Here is a 22,927-nt window from a genome sequence, read left to right as displayed (position 1 = left end):
CTCGGAGGACGTGAGCGGGGCGGGAGGGGTTCAGTTGTTCCCAGCACCGATCCCGGGAGAAGGGGAGCGCGGCGGGGGAGACGTGGGGGCGGTGAGGGGGGCTGCGGGAATCGCTGGGCACGGGGGGTCGCCCGCCGATGTGGAGAATACACTGGGTGTCCTCCCCCTTCCCGGCTCATGAAAGGGTCGAGCGAAAGCAGATTAAAACCATATGAACCGGGATAAATCCCCACCGATGGGGCGATGTAATCTCCTTTGATTCCACCAGATATCTTTCCCAACAGGAACATATCCCCGTTTATTCCCTGCTCGCGGTTGGGCAGGGCGCTGCTCCCGCGGCCACCTGGGACCCACCCCGGGGATGGGGCGATTGAATCACATCGATCTCATTTATTTATCGCCTAACTTGCGCTTCTCCCGTCCCGAACTCCTCTCTCCACCGGCCCCGGCGGGACGCGGAGACTCGGGGCGAGCGTGCGCGTGCTTTAAAACGGGCGGGACGGGGCGGGCGCTCCCCGGCTCGCTCCCTCCCTTTCCTGCAGGCTCCATCGAGGCAGCAGCGGGACGGCGGGGGCATGGGCTGAGCCTCGGCGGGCAGGGAGCGCTCCGGGGTGGGATCGCCGCGGGGCACCCGAACTACATTTCCCATCATGCCCCAGTGCCTCTATCCCCGCCCCCCGCGCGCGATTGGCCGTCGCTGCTCCTCCCGCGCTGCCATTGGCCCGCGCAGCCGTCACTCAGGGGCGAGCCCGGAAGCGGCGCCGCGGGCGAAGGGCGCTGCCGGGCCGGGCCGGGCGCGGGTCTGTCCGCCGTGGGGCGGGAGCGGCGCTGCCCCGGGCGCCGGGCGCCCCCTGCCGGCCGGGCGCTGCCCGAGCCCCGCGCCGTGCGGGCGCCGAGCGGCGCTCTGTGCCGCGTCCCCCTCCTCTTCTTCTCCTCTTTAGTCTTTATTTTTTTTTTGCACATTGTATTCCCTCTCTCTCTTTTTTTTTTCTCTTTTACCGTGGAACGCGGTGCCTCCTCTCTGCAGCCCCGTCTCCGGTGCCCGCGCAGGGCTCGCACCGAGCGGCTCTCCCTTACATGCTCAATCCACACAGGTGTGCACTTTCCTCAGTTTTCAGCCGCGCTGTCCCCGCGCCGGGCGCTGCCTCAGTTCCAGCCGCGGCTCCGCGCTCCTCATTCCACCCCAAGGCTCTTCTCCCGCACCCTCTGCCCACCCAGCCCCTCCCCGGGGACAGACCTGGCACCCGGTAAAGTTTTGTACCTTTAATATTCCTTTTATGCGCGAGTGGAACGAGTAACCGCTTTTCCTTGCCTTCCAGAGAGAAGCAGAAGTTTTAACCCTCTTCCCGTGGCTGTGTTGAGGAGGTAAGGTTGATATAACATAAAATCACCCTCTTTCTTTCCAGGGGTCTACGAATCTTGATTCTGTAGCTGTACATTTTGCAAACTGATGATGAGTTCGCCCACTTCATGTCCTGCAACATAATACCGGGGCTGATTAATAAACAGTAGCGATTGGACTCTCATTCCGTCAGGATTGTAACCGTCTATCAAACAGACATCCTCGCTGCGTTATGTCACTATTATATTCTTTGCCGATTTAAAAGAACTGTAGATAATTCTTCGAGATACTGAAACGTTTAGTTTATAGTTCTGTTGCTGTGGTTGTCACCTTCGCTTGACATCAAATTTGAGACTCATTTCTTAAGGATGTCTCTATTTTCTGCTTTATTTGCACGTTGATAGCTCTGCTGAATGAGTAGTCACAGCAACTTTTTCCTCTAATAGAAGCATATTAATATGTGAAAGCCTAAGACTAATCTGCTTTGCGGGACTTATCAGCTCTTTGATTAAAGGGAAATAAGTTTGTTTGAAGACTCATATTTATGTAGTTCTGTCAGCTCCGTTAACAAATGTGGGGCTTGAGGATACATTTGCTGCTTCTCTTCATTTTTACTGAAGGTACGTACATTGGAAGGTGTGAATAAGTTCTTGGTATCAGGTGTTTGCTTTGCAGCTGTCGGTGAAATTATATAACTGCAAGTTGATATTGAAGTTTTGTACTTTATACGCTTTTGTCATAATTTCTTGGCTGCTAAACCACTAATGTAAGAGAAGAAACATTTAACGTTCAGTTCTTACTTAACCATGGTGGGATTTTACAGGCTGGCCGTGTGCTCTTTGCTTTGTTTTAATTAAGGTTTGCGAATTTAAATTCAGCTTGTAAAAATAAATAATTAAGGTCACTATTTTTATAGTCTTCAGTCTGATGGGCTGATCCTGCAAAGCTGTTTAAAATGGTCTTTGCTTACATTAGTAGTCGGATTCCAGTAGGGTTTTTGACATGAGGGGAACTTGCATTTGAGATAACTGCACAAAATGTGGTGCCTCAAAATGCTGCCATAGTTGAACTTGCATATTTGTTTTTCTGCACTGGTTTCATTTGCCTAATTTCATTTAGGGTGTGCAAACATACATAGTGCGGTGTAAAACAGCTTCAAAAGTTAGTGCATGAGCACATAATAGGGATCAGCTGTGAATGTTTTCTTTCCAGGAGGGAAAAAGGAGGCAGGGTGATCTTGAAAATAAAAACAAACTGCATTTTATAAGTACAGTAAGTGGTTTGGTTGCAGGTGGCTCGTAGTGGATGGAGTTAAACTTGGATATCTTGGATACCATACATGTTAATTTAATTACTTTAATAGCCACTTTCTGTTGAAAGTTTAAAATCTAACGATCCTGCTTTTATTGCGGTCTTTAAAGATCTAATCGTTCTTATGTGTGTCTGAGATGTAAAACTTAGTGCAAGGAGAGGCAACAGATTGGTTCCGTCATACAGTTTTGTTGGGTTTTTTTGAGTGTACTTAAAAGATTATGATGGATAATGCTGTCTTGCCAAAGAATGCCGACACAGGTGTTCATCATTATCTTAATTAAGATCCTGAGAAAATGTCATCTTTCGGCATGAGTTATGAAGGGAGATGCATTAGGAGATCATTTCAACTTTTTTTTTTTTCCTTTTTTGCAGGGGTAGATGGGGAGGCTGTTTTCTCTTTGATATTTCTTTATCAGAATGCCTGACCTTAAGACACTTATTGAAAAATGTGTTTCTCCACTTCAGTTTGTGAATATATTACCGAGAGATCTGTATGTGATGTTAAAGGAAATCCTTTTTAATTAAAACAAACAAACAAACATTAAAAAAAGTCCCCCTCACAGACTCTCTGTTCTTTTTAAAGCTGTCCCTATAAGTAAAATACTAAGACTCAGATGGTAGTGGAAATTGATTCTTGAAACATATACTAAGAGATGTTTTATACAATGTATTTAAAAATATTACAAAGTCATACTAATATGTGTGAATATCTTTTTAATTAAGCACGAGAAAAAAAATTTCTCACCTTTGCACTAGCATGGGAGTAAAACTAATTGGTGTGCAAAGGGGAGGGAGGGGCTTGTGTTTTTCTGTGTTAGATCAATACATTATTAACTGAGCAAGAGCTGAAACAAAGCATCTAAAATACCGGCTGAAGCATCAGGAATTGAACTTAGGGATACTTTCCTGCATGATACTTCCTCGTGTGCGTGTTGCTGCTGGCTTCCGAAAGACGAAGTGCTGGGAGTTACAGGGTGAGGTGGAGGTGCCAGTGTTTGATGACTCTGTGCCTAGGTGAGTGCTCCCAGGAAGAGCTCTGCAAGGTACCCTTAAATTCTGTGTTATTTCTTCTACCTGCACTTACTTTGCCTGAGACTCTACTCGTTGGCACTCTCCGTTTGCAGTCTGAGCCTGAGGTATAAACTCGCCATAGAATAACTCTTCTGTGTCCTGCAATTGGGTAGCTTAGATAGACTTCTGTTTTTCTCGGCAACATAAAATCACTTTGTCTGCAGAAAGAAGCCTGATTATCAGTCTTACAGTCCTTTTTTAAATGACAACACCAAACCTCTTCAGTATGTGGAATAAAACTGTACACAGAAGTGCAGCTGGCAAGTATTTCAAACACGTAGTTATTGTATTGAACATGTAACTCCAAAGATCTTGACAGTATCGTGGGAGAGCCTGAAACTGTATTTCAGTTTGCTTGAAGTTTCCTGTAATTAACTTAAATGTCGCGATTTGCTTCAATTTGTTGGCATAATATGGACTAAGTTATGGATGTCTTTTGGGTTTATTTTGCTTACAGTTCCACAGGCGTATGCAGAAAATAGACTCTCGTAATGGTTGACTTTAGTGGAAAAAATGAAAACGGCTCTCTTTCATGTCTAAACAAGCTTTTCGCTTAAAGCAAGCCACATCTACTGTTAGTTGGCTCCTTATTGTGAAAGAGGAGCACCTCAGTGGGAAGGATGGCTGTGGCTCCTCGTGCGGTTTGGAGACGTGCATGTGCCTGTAGCTTTCCATACGGTGGCAAGTTCCCTTTCAACCACAGTGCTGTGGTGTGGTGGGAGCTCCCGTAGTTGGTGTCTGGCCTCCAGTGTGGGTATTAGAGGTGGGTGACTTTTAATAGCAGTGTCGTGTTCAAAAGGGTTTGTATTTTGTCTACCCTACTTACATACATTTGCAGTCCTTATGAATGGTATTTGCGAGACCTTGGCATTACCTCTCTGAGGAGAAACGTGATGCCAGGTAGCCTTTCTAGCCTTACACCCAAAGAATTCATTTTAACAATTCGTAATTTCTGCTTTTCATTAATATCAGAGCTTTTAAGTTGCTGTGGCTTAACATGGATAACGCAGGTACAAATGATTCTTGAAGCTGTTTTCTGCAGGTTTAACTGAATGTATTTGTAGAGCCAGAATCTTCTTCATATATATAAATCATTATTTGAGGAGAAAAAAGCAAGCCAGTCAGACCTTTCAAGATGAATGCAGATCATTGTAACAGAGACTTTACTGTATTAACAAACTTGTGACTGATCACTCTCCCAGTCTTTCCGAAGGAGATGGATCATCCTGAGCTCTTCCCCTGCACCTCTGAGTGAAAATTAGCTTTTTCTTTTCATAAGCATATCTTTTTTCTCAGTATTTCTTAGCAATTCTATTGCAGATCAAGAACCCAGCATTTACCCCTGAAATATTCTCTGCTGGCAATTACAGAACTTTTCATGCCCTTCCGATTTAATTTTGTATAGAATAATGCATGGTGTGATATATAGGTCCTCTGTTTTCAATTAGGCTGTGTTAGGAAACTATGCTTTTCTTTCATATCCCATAGCAAAGTATCAATATCCAGATGGCAGTGTGCTGGGATAAAATAGCTACAGGCTTGGCTGCTACTGTATAGCCAAGAACTAACATTTTAGCCTGTGTGATAAATAAAACTGAGGTTGCGACTCTTGGCGTATTGGAGTTGCACTAAATAATGCTACAGTGCTGTTTATTACTGGTTTCATTGGATAATATGCAGCTATAAAACCTGCTTGAAGCTTTTATTAAGAATACTCTGTCATTATAAAAAGGTGCCTACAACTTCTTTATGATATTGACGGTCCAAGAATTACTTTGTTTGCACTGACTTCCCCGCTGTTGTCTAGGGAGAATGTTACCCTCTGCCAGCTTCTGTAGGCGTTTGTCTGCGTAGAAGTCTCTTGGGAAGAGGACAGCCATGTCGACTGTAGGTTTCAAAAGTTATTTTTAAGGTAGTTTTTTTGCTCTTTGCTTTTTCTTAAGTTTATTTTAGTGTTTAATTTCCTGCTTCAGTTCAAACTCGGCTGATGTTCTCTGTGGTATCAACTGTGCTGTTGTCCCCCCCAAGTAAAACTTAAACCAAGGTCACCCGGATAGTTGTCCAAGGGGAGATTGCAGAATGGCTGAGAGGCTTCTGTACTGGCTGAGGAGATGGGAAGACTTGGCCAGCAGGGAAGGAACTTAGTCTTGAATCCTGGGCTTCTTTTCTCGTTCAGTTTCTGGCAGATGGTATGACCTGGGTTTGCTCACGTAACCTCTGTGCCTCTGTTTACCTAAGCGGAACCCTTTGCTTTTCTCAGAAATGTTCAGATTTAAATTGGCGTCCTACTCATGGTTTCTTAGACTGTTGTGCTTTTAAGAAAAAGCAAGTTATTAATGCTGCTACACATTCATTAGCCAAATGCTATTACATTTACGTGTGATTTCCATGGGCAGCTCTTTATGGTGTGCTTCTTAGACAATGCAGAATTGAACACGATCCTGTGGGATGTGGTAATAAGATAGTGTCTGTAGGATTTAACAAGTGTGCTAGATCAGTGGGTGAAGAAACCCTGACATTGCTCGATCTGTACTCCTTGTTTGTAAGAGAAAACTGCTGTCTCAGTTATTGACAAATACTATCTTTTTGTTCCATTTCTGCTTATGTCCATTTTTTTTTTTTGTTATTTTATAGCATACAGCCAAGAGAGGAAGCAGTGAGGTCCGTGATGAGGAAAATGAATCCAGCAGCCCACCCCATCCTCTACCCACCTGAGTACAGGAAGACACCTCATACAAAGCCAGAATGCATCTGGCCTTACACCTCTTTTTAGCTGTATTAAGTCCTAGTCAGAGTTGATGGTAAGTAATTTGGTTTGTGTATGTTATGATTCCTTGAGTAAGGAATTGCAATAGTGGCACTTTTTTTTAGTACCGGGTTCTGTCTCTAACAAAATGCGGAATTAATGTTTACAGGTACATCAAATTTAGTCTTGTTTCTATTAAGAAAATCATGTAGTGCACGTGTTGGACATTGTAATAAGTGCACTCTTTTTTTTTTCTTTCTTTTTATGTCCTCTCCAGATGAGCTCAGTGAGACTGGGCTAAGCAGCGCTGAAGAGGGGAAAATCAGAGCTGGATACCAGGAGATATTTCAAAGCAGGATTCTCCTTTCCATAACACCCGAACATGAACACTTTATAAACGTGATTAGGTAGAGTACTGATAATAGTGTAATATCCATAATATTGGATGAGGTAACTATACACTGCTCTGTTGTTCAGTGATCTTGTGGAGCTGCATTAAATAAATGGACATTGTGAGTGAGAGCAATAAATCGAGAAAGTTGGTACTAGAGGGAATAGTACTAGCTTTTTAAAGCCAGTGCCTTCTTTTTTTTGTTTTTCAAGTCTTTCCTTAACCTGTAGTTCTTTTGTTTCTTGAAAAAGATGGAATGAAGAAAAGTACCTTTTCATTCAAGAAATTGGAACTTGTTCAACTTCTTAATCAGAAAGACTTCACAGCCCTCCTAGCTGTTACAGCATCTTAATGCTTTGTCCAGCAGAAAATGGCACTCACAGTGCTGACCTGTGAACTCTCCATAAACATCAGTAGTGCCGCAGCGGGAGCTGCTCTTTCTTCTTATGGCTCCCCTAGTTGGGGAGCTGTTGTGAAATGTCTGCCGTGGCACAGCCCTCTGTGACCTCTTGCATCCAAGGATGGAATTTGTGAGTCTTTTTTTCTGCCTGGAACTTGTGGGAGCTCCCTCCTGAGCCCAGTAGTTCTTGAATATTGCCAGAAAAGATCTGAGAGTGTTGTCTGGGAGAAGTGACTGACTTAATTATTATTAACATTTATTAAATGCCTTACAATGGAGAGGAAGAGTCATTGCCTGCATTTTTGCAAATAAGAGAACTGGCATGTGGGAAGAATGGATATCTTCCATCTTCTGTGTTTCTTGACCCACCTAATTAGGTGATTGTCACAAGAAATAACAACCTGGCTCAGGGGAACGGCGCTGGGAGAAGATGCCGACACGTTCAGTATACGGCACGCAGCTTCTTCCTCCCAGAATGGCTTAATGTAGGAAGCAGGGTCTTCCCGCTGTGAGTGTCTGTTGGCCAGTGAGGAGATTTAAAAAGGCTGATGAGCCTCAGGGTGTCTATTGGAAGCTTCCTTCTAGGTCTCATCCATGGAAAAAGTGAGGTACTGCAGCTCATTTCAAGGACCTACTCTTGTTTTTGGCAATTGCTCACCCTCTGCCTCCTCCCGCTTCCTTTCACAATAGAGCAGCCTTTCCCTAGAATAAGCTGATTCACTTCACGGCTGGTATTTGCAGTTTTCCTGCACTTAGCCTCTAAGGCAGTAACTGTTTCTTCTGGGCTAAGGCTTTAGTTTCTTTTTTTTATAATAGTTTATTTTGTGAAGAAATAGAATCTGTCCAGCTGCTACAAACAATAGTGGTTTTGATGTGTATCAATAAAGAGTTCGAGATGTGTGTTTTCCACGCAGAAGATAAAGAGACTTAAAACCTCCTTTAAAGGCAGGCAAACCTTGGAGAGGTTTACTTAGATGTACAATATGCCCTATTCTTTCATTTTTAAAAACAGTATTATGGGATTTTTTTTTTTTTCAAGAAAAGAGAAAAATAATTTCATCTTTTTGATTGCTTTTTTTTTTCTTAGTCTCACAGTTGTGAGATAAATATTCAGAAGTATGAGTTGGTAAGGTTAATGTGATTAAAACGAATATGTGATAACGAGCTCTGCACATTAAAGATTAAGAGCTCAAATTATTCTCTCCAGAGTGAAACACTCCATGAGCATTTGTGAATTTTGTTTGTGTAAGGAATGCAGGCTAAGGCCCACAGTTGCAGTTGCACAACAATTTCATCTTGTCTGCTGGTTTTTTTTTTGCCTTGGCTGTTCTGTGCAGAATTCTCTGTAATTCTATAGTGTCAGGGTGAAAATGTAGTCTGAGGTGAGGTGGGGGGACAAATGAGGAAATAATTTCAGTCCAAGCATTAGTGGTACTCTATAAAAATAGATTAGTTTTACACAAATTATTCACATTTAAAAAGATCAGTTTATAGCATTTTGACTGCACAGTAGTTAATTCTTTATGTATAAATTGATCCTTTAAACAAATGTAATTCCATATACAACAGTTAATCTCTTTGACTGCAAGTTGAAAATATAATATGAATTAATTTATGTAGGTTATGACTTTCTTTCCCCTGTATTCTGTGGCGGTTACCTACGCTAAAGTTGAGTTGGTGTGTGCTTAATGAAAATTAGGTGTGAAATGTAATCTGTAGAGGACAAAGAAGCACTGAAATCCTTATTACTCTTAAAAAGACAAAGGTACCTCAGATAATTCTCCTTGCTTAATCTCTCGAGAATTTGATGCGTAATTCTGTTGTAGGCTACTTGAAAGGAGTAAAATTGAGATATTTTTAGGAATAGTTTTAGTACTAGGTATTATTATTCACCTTTTGTGAAGCCTAGTTTTGTTTTAAAACACTTCACATTTTGAGAGGCTAATCTATAGACAATCTTCCATTCCGAAAGAAAAGCATCTTGGACTTTCATGGAGAGACAAGCCTAGGTGTTGTATCTGTGAAATTTGCTAATGTTGCAACCATTTAAATAAGGTGTTTGTTTACATAACAGCAATGGCATTTCTCCTCCTCTTCCTTGCGGTTTTGTCCAACTGGATGTTATGAGTGGCAGTTGCAGTGACTGCTAAGTGTTTAAATGATGACACCATTATGTGAAGTGATTTTGAAATGAGAGATTCCAGCCAAGAATTACATCTGCTCTCATCTCCTTCAAATCATACTCTCTGGCTGTGCAGATTATGATTGATTTGTTTGTGACAGATTGCAGGAAACAGTCATTGATTTTTCAATATTTTACCTTAAAATTATTTACAGTTGTAACCAAGGGGAGGTATTTCCATGGGCTGTCAGCCCCTGAAAGACTGGGATAATATTCCCTGCTCCCTGACAAGACAAATTACCCGTAATGAGTGCAGTAGCTGAAGGGTATACTTTTATTTTAAAATATGTCAATAACCCCAGTGACTAAACGAATATTGATTCAGCATAATGAAGCCTGAGTAATGTGAAAATGAGCTCTTCAAGGAGCATGGTAAAGACTTTCTTTTTAGCTTGTAGCAAGAAGCTTTTCATTCTTTACTGTTAGGTAGTTGAAACGTGCAGTTTTAAACAAGTCATCCTCAACTAGTAGTAATATGTGGAATGCTGTAACAAAAGAACTTGGGTTTTCTTTTTTTTTCTGTTTTTTTTCTTGTTTTGTTTTTTTTTTCCCCTCTAGTTTCTTTTCCTTCAATAATTTTCAGCGGATCAGACATCTAAAGAGAAAAATGCAAGTTATCCGGGCAGAGAGAGAATTACTATTGGTGTTAATGTCTTTTGCAACAATATTCTTCAGCCAGCCTAATGGTATCTTTAAAGTGGATTCTGCATATATGGGCATGGAAATATATTTAAATAAACTGTAGATTTAATTTTGTATTATTGACTTCTTGGACATATTGATGTGTGTTCTATGTGATCGGTCTAATATTCTTGTCTAACAATTTAGAATAGCTGGTTTATGAAAACCTAGATATACTGTGATATAAAACGTAGTTACCACAGTGCACATTTTTCTTTCTGTGCCTTATAACACTGCATGTTTCTTACCAAATGAGAATTTTCAAGCAGTAATTCATTTAAATTATAGTAATTTATGCAGTGCCATAGGTGTGGTGTGGAAAAGCATCTAATAGATTAATACAGATGTACTTCAATTGTTCAGGGTAAGAATTAGATTAAAGACTATGTTGAGGTACAACTTTTTTAACATTAAAATATGGAACGGTAAAAAAAATTATCATGCGAAAGGATCAATTTTTCATTTGTATTTGAGAGCATTGTGCAACATTGGGCTCTGCAAAAGCACTGGGTATAAATAGCTGTGTAATCCAGACATAAGCAAAAAGATATTTTCTTGAGGTGTTTGTGTATAATGTGTCAATTATGAAATAATGTCATAGCCAGAAGCATTTAGTGAGCATGTTTGGGCACGAAGATGACTTTCCCTGTTTGCTGAGGATTGACTTCAATTGCATCCATCTAGCTTGTGAAAAACTTCAGAAGGATATCAACACACAGGTGATTTTTCCAAATGTCATTCCTTTAGCACAGCTAGAAAGTATTTCAGGAGGCACTTGAGAACCTGTAGCATTGTGAGTTAAATGGCAACCCTGAAATGTAAGAGATGTTCCTGTTAATTTGTTAATTGTCAGAAGAATGTGATGTACATTTGAGTGGGTCAGAACTGTAAATAATTGCAGTTTTGAGAAGGTTTGTGCATAACACCTGGGATTATTCGCAAAATATTGGAGAATCAGTGGTGGTGAGGGAGTAATAACCTCAAACCCACAGCAGTGACAACAGGAGAATTTGGGGCTCTTGGAAATTAAGGTTCAACTGGTAACATTTAACTGCTTAGTGGTATTTTAGACATCCCGAGTTCTCTGCCTGTTCTCTTTGTTTCTGTACTTTTTGTTTCTTTGACCAACAGCGGGAGATGGGAAAGGAAAGGTCCTCTTTCATTAGCTTTCCCACAGTAGCGAGGAAGAGGGAGACTGTTCAGGGCTGGGTGCCAGTTCTGGTGCAGACTGTAGGGCAAATAACTGTTTGTTTTAGCTACATCTCCTTTTCCTGAATAACACTGCATGAGCTCAGTGGTACCAAACCGAACAAAAGCAGATACTGTTGGAGGTACTGCTGGCAGCCAAACCAAAGCGGGCTCTGCTTGCAAGCCTTTGGCCTCTTTCACTTGGGAGACAGGTAGCACGTCTTGCTGTGCGTCCTTTCCCAAAGAGGAGTTTGCTTATTAAATACCTCCTGCCTGGCATTCTGCTTCAGCCCTGGACTGCCTGCTTAACACTAGTGGCCAGTGGTGCATTCTCTGCTGCAGGAATGCGACAAAGAGCTTGCAAGTTTTGCGGATCATCCAGGAGATTTCTGATGATGGTACCTTGGAAACTTTTAAGTTTATTTCTACATCTCCTTTTAAGTGCTATAAGTGCTACAATTGCTAGTCCGCTCTCAGGTGGTTATGGAGGAGAAAAACAAAACAAACAATAACCCCAAATCACTGATCACTTAAAAGATCTCATAGGAGCAGAATATCAACCCAACTGCTGTTCAGGTAGGTAAAAGTAAAAGCAGACAGCACTGTGGCATGAAGGTCCTGGGTAAGAGCAGAGTAATCTTTGTGGTGGAGAAGAGGCTGCTGGTAAATCATGAATGGCTAATATTTGTGGGTTGTTTGTCCATAGATGCTTGAGGACTTGCAAGATTTCATCCATTTCAGTTCATTTCAGGCCTGATGTGAAGGCAGTGTCTCAGTATGTTCTTGTAATGGGAAGGCACTGCAAAGTTAATGGGATAGGTCTTTTTGTGTAACGGTTCAAATAACTGTACCTATATAGTTGTCAGGTTCTACTGGGAATAAGGTGGCAACCACAAGCCATGGTTGATTTTTAATTTTTTTCTTCTTTTCTTTTTTTTTTACCCTAATTTCATGTGTTTTCTGCTCTACAAATAAACTAATGTGTGTTAGTGGATGGGTTAGTGAATGGGTGCAGGAGAGGGGAGAGCATGTGAGTGTAGGAGTTTGTTCACCGTGGCTCCCTCCCCATTTCTTGGAAATCCAAGAACTAATATGTAACAGAACCTGAATCAAAGCAGTCCATGAGTGGGTAGATAGCTCAACTAAATAGCATGGCTAGTTTAAACCAGCTCTTTGTACCCTAAACTACTTGTGTTGGAATTGTGGTAGTTTAATTTATGAACAAATAATTACTTTTATAAAAAACAATTCTATGTATGTAGAATATTCACATTTTCTTGGAATGACCATATTATGTACTAAAAGCTTTCACTGACTTGAGTGGTGATAGTATTGCAGAATCTTTGGTATGGTGGCATATGGTTTATGGTGAACTGTTAGAGGGAGATAACCATAAAAAAATACGAGGAGGATCCGAGATGCTTTGAGAGTCTTGCCTAACTGCAACAGTTAAAAAGGCTTGCCCGACTTAATGCATAAGTGTTGAAATCTGTGTCTGGAATTATGGAAACGAGTTGAGAAACATGAACTGAATTGATTGATTATTTTCCTTTGTAAATTCTGGGAAAAGATGTATTGTGCTTTGCTGTGGCCTTTAAGGAGGGTCCACAGTGTCCTTTGTTTTGTTTTGTTAACTTATCTCTAAATATGAAGTGTCATTCCCAAAATGAAGTAATGTCCTTGGGCTGGTGGCAACAGCTGGAGTGGCAGAATTAATAAATAATTCAGAGAGGGATAAAGGGTAGGGGATTTTTTTTTTGTCATTCGAATCTTTATTATGTGCACGCATTTCATTTTAAATATGGCATCATTTGAATTCATTCGGTATGATGATTGCACTGACCTGTCATATTTATTTTGATGTCCCTTCGAAGGACCATATGCTCTGTCCTCAACATTAAAAAGGATGCCAGTTGCTAACCAAAAAGGCAGCTAAGTTCCTGTAGGGAAGAAGAGCCTCGCTTTTGTCACATCAGGAGATGTACTGCTGCAGTGCAGTAGAAGAAAGTGATGGTGTTGGTCAGTGCAGTGGTTAAATGGAAGTGTAGTCCAGCAAAAGGTGGAAGAAACAGCAAAACCCGTTTGTATCGAGGTGTTGCATAACATTAAAACCTCAGCTGTCAAGAGGGCCAGTTGGTGTGAGGGACCTGGCATGTGGAAGATGGAAAAGATTAAAGCCAGCTAGAAATCTGCCAAGGTGGAGGTGTGCCATGGTAGCTTTAATGTGGGAATGCAATTAATTAGTTCATGTGTTGGAAGTGGGGTTGCCATGCACACAGCCTTCTGGGGATGCACGGGAGTTAGTCTGGTTATGCAAGGCTCAGGTCTTTTTCTTTGACTAATCCACATTCTCCTTTCCTCTTAAAGAATCTTCTTGCTTAGCTAAACAAAATGTTTTGGGAAAATCATAGAGTTGTAGTTTTCCTCTTCACTGGCTTTCACTTATTTCAGTGGAGTATTTCCATGGATAAGTAGTCTATTTTTCCAGAAGCTGCAGAGAAATCTACCAGTTTGAAGTTCGACCACGACCCATAGGTAATGAACTGCATTATAACGAGTAGTGCCTGATTCCTACTGGCTAATGCTCCGGCAATGTCAGCAATTCATTGGTGGATAGCAGGACCTTTTTAATGATACCTTTATATGAACTATTAATGTGCCAGGATGCAACCACTACAATATTTTCACAGCATAAGATGTAATTGCAACAGCAAGTGGTGATTTGTATGAAGTAGATGGTCCATTGTGCTCATGCCAGTGGCAGAAGGAAGCCAATTAAGTGCGGGTTAGTGAAATACGGTAACTAGAGCTGTGAATGTGAATGGTAACTGTATGCAAAATTGTTTCTTTTTTAGATCCTGCCATCAATGAGTGAGCCTCCCTGAAATCTTGTTATCAGTTACTGCCAAGATGAGAAGGATAACAGGAAGGAGGAATGCGTAAATGGTTGTAATGACAGTTAATTTCATCTATTTATCAAATGATAAGTTGTTTTTTCCTCAAGACTTGATTGTCATGACAAGACGCTTTTGGAAGTCATCTATGTAAAATAAAACTGACAATTCTTAGGCTACAAGGAGCTATTGTGTCTTTCTGTACAGTGTTGTCATTATGGTAAACCGCTGGAAAGTCTTTATTTTTTGAAGTAATTTAACTTGCATACTTCATTCATTTATTTGAATGTCTGTTGAATGCCATGTGAAAAGTTTCTTGCCAGAGTTCTTTTATTCAACGGAATAGTTATTCTTACAATGCTCAATTTATTATTGTCTAAATTACTGTTGCCTTAGCCTCCTGAAAAAAAAATGTTTCTTTTTAGTAATTCTTAAACAAATAAGGAATGAATGAGGTTTTGTCCCCTTCATATTTTGGTCGGCATACTTTTCCTTTCAGTGAAAGCATCTTCAGTTTTCAGAATGGCACTGCTACAAAGAGAGGTGCTTTCTTTTCTTTTTTTTTTTTTTTTTTTTTTCTTTCCCCAACAGAAAATCTCTTTTGTGAAGTGATTTTTTTAATATGTACACTGCCAGGATGCAGTTACTGGAAGGAGACACAGAAGCTGTTGGGAATGTCACGTTATGCCAAATTAAGAATTATTAGCTCTTACTTTCTCTGCAATCTCTTCGACTAGAACTCAGCCTTTTGCGTCTGGCTTATACTTCAACTCTAGTGGAACTAATGTATCCTCAGAGTAGCATTTTAAACTTCGGATTAATGTGTTTTTATTTTTTTCAGAAGTCTGCTTTAAATTGCTGGGATTAACTTCAGAGAAGGCAAGAGGTACAGCTTCCTTTGTCAGCAGCTGTGCTGGTTAACAGAGGAGGCTTCATGCATGCTTGCTTGTTTACACTCTCTCCCAGAAGTTATTGCCACTACTAGGGAATCAAACTGAACTGTTTCCTGGAGCACACCCAGTCCTACTTCAGGCAAAGTTAATTGTGTTATCAAATATTAGGTAACTAGCATCTTGGGTCATTTTATTGAAAGGGCAGTGTGTTGACAAGAGATGCGTTGAGGAGGTGCTGGTGGTGTAGTCTTTTCAGCAGGTGCAGTTGTGTCTCTAAGATGTAAAAATTGGACGTGTCAGAAAGCTGTGCGGTTCTGTCATATGTAATATTCACGTTTCGGGAGTGTACTGGATGTTATAAAATAAACCTGTGCTCTTTGATGTACTCCTTGTGCATGCCGGTGTAAGCGGAGAGAGATGGTGTGAGTGTATGTAGGTTACGGGACACCTCTTTCAGGGAAATTTATCTGTTCAAGGTGCGTGAATGGTACTGATGTTTCCATTATCTAGAGAACACGCTTGTGCTTCAGTCGTCAAAGAGGCTGCCCCAACCAACATGTGCCTCAGGAGAAGTGTTTTTGACACACGGTGCCCTGAGCTGCCTTTAGAGCAGAGGGGAGAACACCCCCAACAGCAGAGGCCACTCCATCCACTTCTACTTCTCTGTCTGATACTGCATCGGTAGATGCTGTAGTTTGAGGCATTCAACCTCTTGATATTCCCTGCGTCAGAATTAGAATGGTACACGTGATCTCTAGGACTGGAAGGAATGCTTGGTGAAAAGAGTGCCGCAAACAACTCTTTCAGTGCTTGACCCTTCTTGTGAGAAGGCTGGGGAGTGTAGGTGCTGTCTCACAGACTCTTCGGGAGTACAAAGAACAAAAGGCTTTCTGATCAGTCAGAAACCTGAGAACAGCAATGCTCCTTGAGTCTCCTCTTGAGGCACTGCTAGATAAAAAGAACTCCGTTCAGTCACAGAAAGGACTGAACCCACAGCTCAGTTACCGTGGCATCCAGCCTCTTGTAACAGACCCCGTGTTAAAGAATACGGAGCTATGCACTGGCCTCTCACACGTGCCATATGTAAGGGAGGAAAATAACGTACTACATCTGGAAAGGAACTGGTGTGCAGGGGAAGGTGGTGCTTTGTAGGTAAAGAACCACCTTCCCTACCATATCACAGTGCCTTTAGACCAGAGCCCCTGCAGTTCCCTGAGCTGTGGGTCTGGACAATAGTGTCATGAAGAGATGAGGCCTGCCAAATCTTAAGACTAAGGCTTACAAAGAGATCTGGGAACATGCGCAAACTTAAAAGTTGCTAATATATGTAAAAAAGAAGAGATGATATGACAGGGTATGATACGTATTGCTTTCCTGCCAAGTTTGGAGTTAACTTGGCTGTGAACTGCTATATGTTGAGAAAATGTTGGGCTCCTCAGTCACACTCTTACCCTTGTTAGTCCATACTTGCCATGTAGTGCTTGGTGCCTGTATAGTTCAAGGAGGCAAAGTGCCAACCACGTAATTTCCAAAATCACCAACTTTCCCCGATCCAGTCTCTGCAGCTCTGCAGTGAAGGTGGGTGCGGCTCCAGGTGCATGAGCTCTGCTGGCAGCCTGGGGTCAAGCCAGAGCTGAGCTCCCGGCATCTCTGCTGGGTTCAGAAGTGATGTACCTCCTCTAAAGGACTGTCTGTTGTCTTCCCCAACAGTGAACTAAGGGGAAACGACCTTCCACATCTCTTTGAGACATAATTCATGCCATTTTTTAATCAGAATTTTTCATCAGGTTCTGTTGTAGTACTGAGGTTAAAATATTTAATGAAATGCTTGTGATTGCATAATAATATTTTGCCTGCTTAAGTGGTAATACATAGTTAAACCAGTATTGCAAACTAACATATGTCTTATGTAGACCACTGTCACGATATGTTGTGGCGATGAGTAAGATGCTACATCCAAGCACTTAAAATTATCAAGAATTATAGTTAGGGCTGTCATACCATTTATGTAGCACTAAAAGGAAAACAAAAGACAATTTCAGAGCAGAGCGAGTTTGGTTTTTTTCTCACAAATACTTAAAATAAAATGTTGGTTTCAACTAGACTTGCTGGCTCTTTGCTGATTGCTGTATTCAGTGTGAATCTGCCAGGGTCCCACGCATAATCAGATGTTTATTATTGTAAACACAATTTCTTTGTATGTTCCCCACAAATGCATTGGACAAAACATAGTTTGCCTTCTTAGCTGATACTATACAGTTACTTTCTAATTCCTTTAACTTCAGTTCAAATGTGGTTGAGTAAAATGTGCATTCCTGAGAATAATCTTTACATCTGTAATGTGACGGTTGATTTTACATGACTTGTTTCATACTCCAGACTTAGCAAGACGTTTTTAAGGCAGTATGCAGGATGTAAAGATAAAAATCGGTTAATGACAAACTGTAAGGTGCAAACTTTTAATAAAAGCAAGGAATCAGTAGAAATTACTAGAAAGGGAATAGCAGCTTTTTCTACCGTTTGAATTAAGATGAAATGTTTTTGTAGAGGTATATGCTTGAACAAACGGCTGGGTGGGGTAGAGGAATTCCTCGCGGGCTTCTGTGGCTTTTGCTACACCTGGGGCCAGACTGCGTAATCTTAAAGGTCCTTTTGGCTTGGAAGGGTAGCAGGCATCTCGGTGTAACAAATACCTTCTCCGCATTGCAGTAACTGAAAAGTTATTCAAAGTTACGTACACTTTGCTTTAAAAAACGATCCAGGGAGTTGGGGAGGGGGCATTGCTTAACAACTAATTTGGCAGAGTTCCTGTCTCTTAATATCGTGCCTTTTTCAAAGATCCTCTTTCACCTGAATGCTTGGTCTACAGTGTTAGTTCCATTGGCTCTAGGTGGGTTTCTTCCGTTCATCCATCCCCGCACCCACCAGATGAATCAAACTCCACGTGTACATTTTTTTTCAAAGCAGATATCTCCCACCAAGTGTATACTTCTACAAAGTGCCGTGTTGCCTTGCTGCTAGAAATAATTATGAGTTTTAAAATAATCTGACAGCATCCTGCTGTGTATAAATTAGTTTTTTTCTCCACTAAGATTAGTTAGCTGACACCCATTCACTAGCACGTTACAAAAAATGGTCGTAAGTTGATCACATCTGGTTATCTGCCTTTTTACTTTTTAATGGGCTTTTTGTTGCTGTGCTGTCACCAAGGCTGAAATAAATGTGTGCATATTGTACACTTCCAAGTTCTTCGCAGCCTGGGGAGGTGATGTCGCCTCTCCTGTACTGTGAAAAGACTTGGGGGCATAAGCCTTTGGAGAAGGGGAGAGGTTGTCTGCACTTGGATCCTGAATCTTAGGCACTTTTGGTTTTGGCTGTGATGTTTTCTGCTCTATGGCAAGCGATATGTTACCACTGAAGTCCAAAATGCCAGGTATAATTAGCTCATGTGTTTGAATAGGTGTTGTTATTTTTTTAACTTGTACGTACTAGCCTGTTTTCATGCAGAGGTACCTGTTTTACCTGGAAAGAATGCTGTGTGAATCAGAAAAAGCAGAGAAAATATTTAAAGTTATGTGCTAGTCTTTAAGATTTTAAAAATAACCATGAGATCTTTATTTCTTTGTTAGAGTTTTAACAGCTTAATGCTGACTATAAATGCTTTACAGTCAGTCACTGAGAATTATGGGCTTGGCATGACTCACGTTTTTGTTCTTCACTATATCCATTACTGTTAGATGCTGAGTAGTCAGTGCACATAGATGACTGATTTTTTGGAGTATCTTACATTTTTACATGTTCAGAAAAATACTTCGTTAAAGCAGCAGCTGGGTGAACGGGGTAATTAAAGAAGTGGCCCACTTTTATTGAAGTTGACACATGCTGCACGTTCCTTAAAACTCAGTATGTGAGCAGAACGTTTCCAGGATTTATTAAAGACAGATACCTAGAGATACTGGCGAGCTTTTAATAGCACTAAAGATAACTTCAAGTTTTACACTGTTATATAAAACTGTCTTTAAGAAGAGAGCTATTATTGCAATATATTGCTCATGTTCTTCATATTTTCTGTGTGTGTATGTTTTATGTATGCACACACACACCTGCACACAAATCCCTAAGACCTGAGGACTTCTATTTGGCCGTGATTGTATATCCTATTTAGTATTTATTTGGAAAAAAATAATGTTATAATGCTGACTGAGAATCTCAATTTGCTTTTTGCCAAAAGAAATCTGCAGTTTATTGATTTTTTTTTTTAAACTGTTTTTTTTTTAGATGAAACGCAATTCTGCTTAGTTGGAATTGCGGCTCTTAGTGTGCGAGTGTCTTGGCGTAGCAAGCAAGGAATCGATGTAAAACTAAAGTGATGAGTCCAGTGTTCCACGTGTGTAATGCTTTGCAAGTTGGGAAAGAATAGACATACTTGGATCACACAGTGACCAAACACATTATAAACCAATGTCCTCAAAAAATCTGTTAAACCGATATAATTAACACAATTGTAATGTTTAGTGCTGTGATCTTCTCTTTCTTTCCCTCCTTGTCCTGGTGTATTGGAACCTTTTTATGTCCACTCGAGCAGGTTCGGTTAGTCTGCCTTTCCTGCGAAGAGTCTGTGTCTTTAAAGCATCTTTGCTATTCCTTTTTTTAAAGTTATAATTATGCATTTCAGGCAGAGTTAACAAACGTGCAAGTTTCAAGATCAGAACATTTTTTTGACCTCACTTTACATGTACGTTGCTTCCATGGCCATTGGTGCGGAGAGCTCTGCCAGGAACACCCTGCTCCCACGGGGATCCGTGCAAACGGAGCCCTCCGAGCTGCACCCAGCAGTGCCAGTGTCTGCGTAGGTAAGGCACAAAGTGCTTTGCTGGAAGAGGGAGCAGTCTAAGAAAATATTGGAAAGACACTTTCTTCTTTTGAGTGACCCCAGAGCCTGAGCGATGCTATCAGAAACAGCCCCACTTCTTTCAGATCCAAGCGGTGCCAAGTGCGCGGAGGTTGGGCGGATTCAGGGCTGAGTAGCGGTGACAACCGTGCAGAGCCAGTCCGAGGGTGAGCAGGGAGTGGGAGCCGGGAAAGGCACTGGAAATGGACTACTGCTGCTTCTTTAATGAATGCTTCCAGTTTGCCGTGCTGCCATCCCCATTACGCTGCCAAGAGAGAGTGTCTCAATACATCAGCAGAGATACCTTTTCCAAAATCTTCTTTTTAAATAGCAATAAAGAAGACAAAGGCAACTTTCAGCTGGAAAGCCTGCAGTGCCAGTGTATGTTTGACATTTTTGCTTCCTGAAATGCTTTGTCAGTGTTAAAGTCTTAGTAGTGCACTCTGGACTGGATGTTTATCTCTTTCCTGTACTTTGATTTCAGAGTAGTCCATTGCCCTTACTGTTGAATTATCTGGCTAAAACCATCGAACTTTCACCTGTATAATTTGGGATGTTTAAGCCTTAATCACTGTCCAAGCAATATGTTTGACTTACTATTATTGCAGACTATAAAATAAGATACAGTATTAAAATACATGCTGAAAGAACTTCATCAGCTATGAGTAAAAATGTGCAAAAAAAAGCTTTCAAAACGTTAGGGTTTTTTGCTAATTCTTCCCAGTTGATTTGGCATAACTTTTAGTGTGGGATGTGGAAATGAAGAGGTTGGTTTCCATTACCAGGATACATAAGATGCTGTTGTGTATCATCGTTCTAAACTTCTAGGACTGTATAAATGGAAAAAAATACTTTTAGCATCATGTTAGGTATGCAGTAGAAGTTAGTTTTATGCCTGGATGTCTCTGTGAGCAGGCTGGGTATTTTCAACTGTCCATGGATTCCAACAAAATCATCCTATGGACAAATCATTTCATACCGGCTTTTGCAAGTTGAAGATGAAAAATTGGTTTCTAAACTACTTGTGTGTTTTAATATTGTGAGTCAATTCCCGTGTGGTAAAGTGTAAACTACTAGCTAATCCGTGGGAGTTTATGATGGAGAAAGTCATTTAATTAACACACTTAATTTCGGCTGTGAAAGAAGGTGAAAATGAGGTCTGAAGGATGGAGAGAGGCTTTGTTTTTCATCGCTGAAGACTTACCGCACTGAAAGGCTGCTGATGCTCATGTACATAGACCGTCTCCCGCCTGCTAATTAGGCCTCTCCGATGTGCTCTCCAGAAATGCGCTGGAGAAGTTTTTTCAGAAAACCACTAGGCTGTCATAAATAAGGAAACGGTATGGTATGTAACTATTATACACCGCTCATTTGGCAGACTATAATTTAATAGAACAACAATGATCAAACTAGTATATCAGTTAATTTTCAAAACATTTTATTCCACACAAATTAGCTCAGGTCCTGGAGGGCAAAATGACAAGAGGTTACTCGTACACTATGTATTTAATTAATTGAAAAATGCTCAAATTGCTTTTACAGTTGTTATTAAAAAGTAGAATCAGTGTTGCCAGTGCTCAACCATAATTAGAACCCTGGGGAATTAAATATTTAGCATTAGTAATGTAACAGCACTTAGGACACAAATTTCTATTTTTGTAATGAAAGCAATACAGTGTAAGTGCAAATGGCTGAAACGACAGCTGTGACAAGCAAACCAGCCTGGGATATTTCAATAAGACACCTCGTCGGACAGCAAGTCTTACCGCATTATTCGTTTGTAAGGGATCTGCGCGTTTGAATCCCAATAGCCAGGCATTACACCCAGTATTTAGATTTCTAATTGCTCACAAGATGAACGGTTGGGCAAATGTTACGCCGTCAGTGGGGGAAGTGAGTGGTGTTTTCCCAAATAATGCCACGGAGGCGGCTGCCTTCGTCAGTGCGGGCAGGGGCTGCTCAGGGAGGAGAAGAGATCTTGTTTGTTTTAAGTTTAATTACATTTTAAGCATAAGTGCTTTCAGTGATACAACATGAGAAGTCGGATATTGGGCTCTAATGAGCTGTAGTGGTAGATGGCTGGAGACCCTGAGGGAATCATTCACTAAATTAACTGGATAAAAGTACTTGGTTTGGGCATGGTAGGATGGCTGAGCCGTGCTCAAAAACCTCCCTTTCAGAGCTGTCTCTCATTCCTGTTTTTGTTCTAAACAGGCTGTGTAGTGACTTCTACAGCTGCCTGCTACAACTGTTCAGCTTGTCAGAAGGTATTACATTACCAGCTAATAAGTAATAAAGCATATTTGACTTCATTTCTCTTCTGGTTTGTTATTTATTTTTTTTTCTGGGATGGCAGGGGAAGGAGAACTTGAAGCCAGTTGTGTATCTTCTGAATAAAAATGCTCTATTTAGGCAAGGGATGCATTTGCCTTTTAACACAAGGACTTGTTTTTGAGAAATAGGACAACAAGGCAGGAGACATGGAATGCTTCTTTTTGAAGATGATTTTGTTCTTGTTGGCACCTGCTCGCAGGATAGTTTTTGTGTTTGAGCCGAGCACGTAGCAAGCACATGCTGTCTAGACGGCGCTGGACCAGGACAGCCTGTTTCTTGACAGAAGCAGGTAAGGACCAGCATCGTGCCTGTGCAGCGTTGCATCCAGTGCTGGCAGAGATGCTCCAGCTGCCCGATTTGCAACCACTTGTTTCTGCTGCAGAGAAAGATTATCCTAACCCTGGAACAGAAAAAGAAAGGGTTTGCTTCTGACCAAAACTTGGCAAACAGCATCAAAACCTATGAGAGGATCTCTGGCTTGAAAATTAAAAGGGTCGTCTCCCTGAGACATTTCAAATAATAACTACAGAACACGTGGCCCCTGGGCTGAGCTGGGACAGGGTTGGAGCTGCCCCAGTCCAGGTGATGGAGCTTCTGCCA

At 41.2% G+C, this 22,927-nt stretch overlaps 1 long non-coding RNA gene across 2 annotated transcripts; it reads left to right on the top strand.

The window, feature by feature from the left end:
• Positions 1 to 801: 801 nt before the first annotated feature.
• Positions 802 to 19,822, top strand: LOC128853534 (uncharacterized). 2 transcript variants are annotated; one of them, XR_008452129.1, is made up of 5 exons: positions 802 to 1,094; positions 1,320 to 1,365; positions 6,362 to 6,528; positions 6,751 to 6,880; positions 14,171 to 19,822. It is a non-coding gene; the product is annotated as an uncharacterized LOC128853534 (long non-coding RNA). The 2 variants fall into 2 exon arrangements; XR_008452130.1 differs by lacking the exon at positions 802 to 1,094 and adding an exon at positions 1,128 to 1,247.
• Positions 19,823 to 22,927: the final 3,105 nt, after the last annotated feature.

The sequence above is a fragment of the Cuculus canorus genome, chromosome 13 (genome assembly GCF_017976375.1).
Source record: "Cuculus canorus isolate bCucCan1 chromosome 13, bCucCan1.pri, whole genome shotgun sequence".
In the NCBI taxonomy this organism is placed as follows: Eukaryota; Metazoa; Chordata; class Aves; order Cuculiformes; family Cuculidae; genus Cuculus; species Cuculus canorus.
The sequence above is the reverse complement of the archived record's forward strand: the minus strand, read 5'-3'. Positions and strand labels throughout refer to the sequence as shown.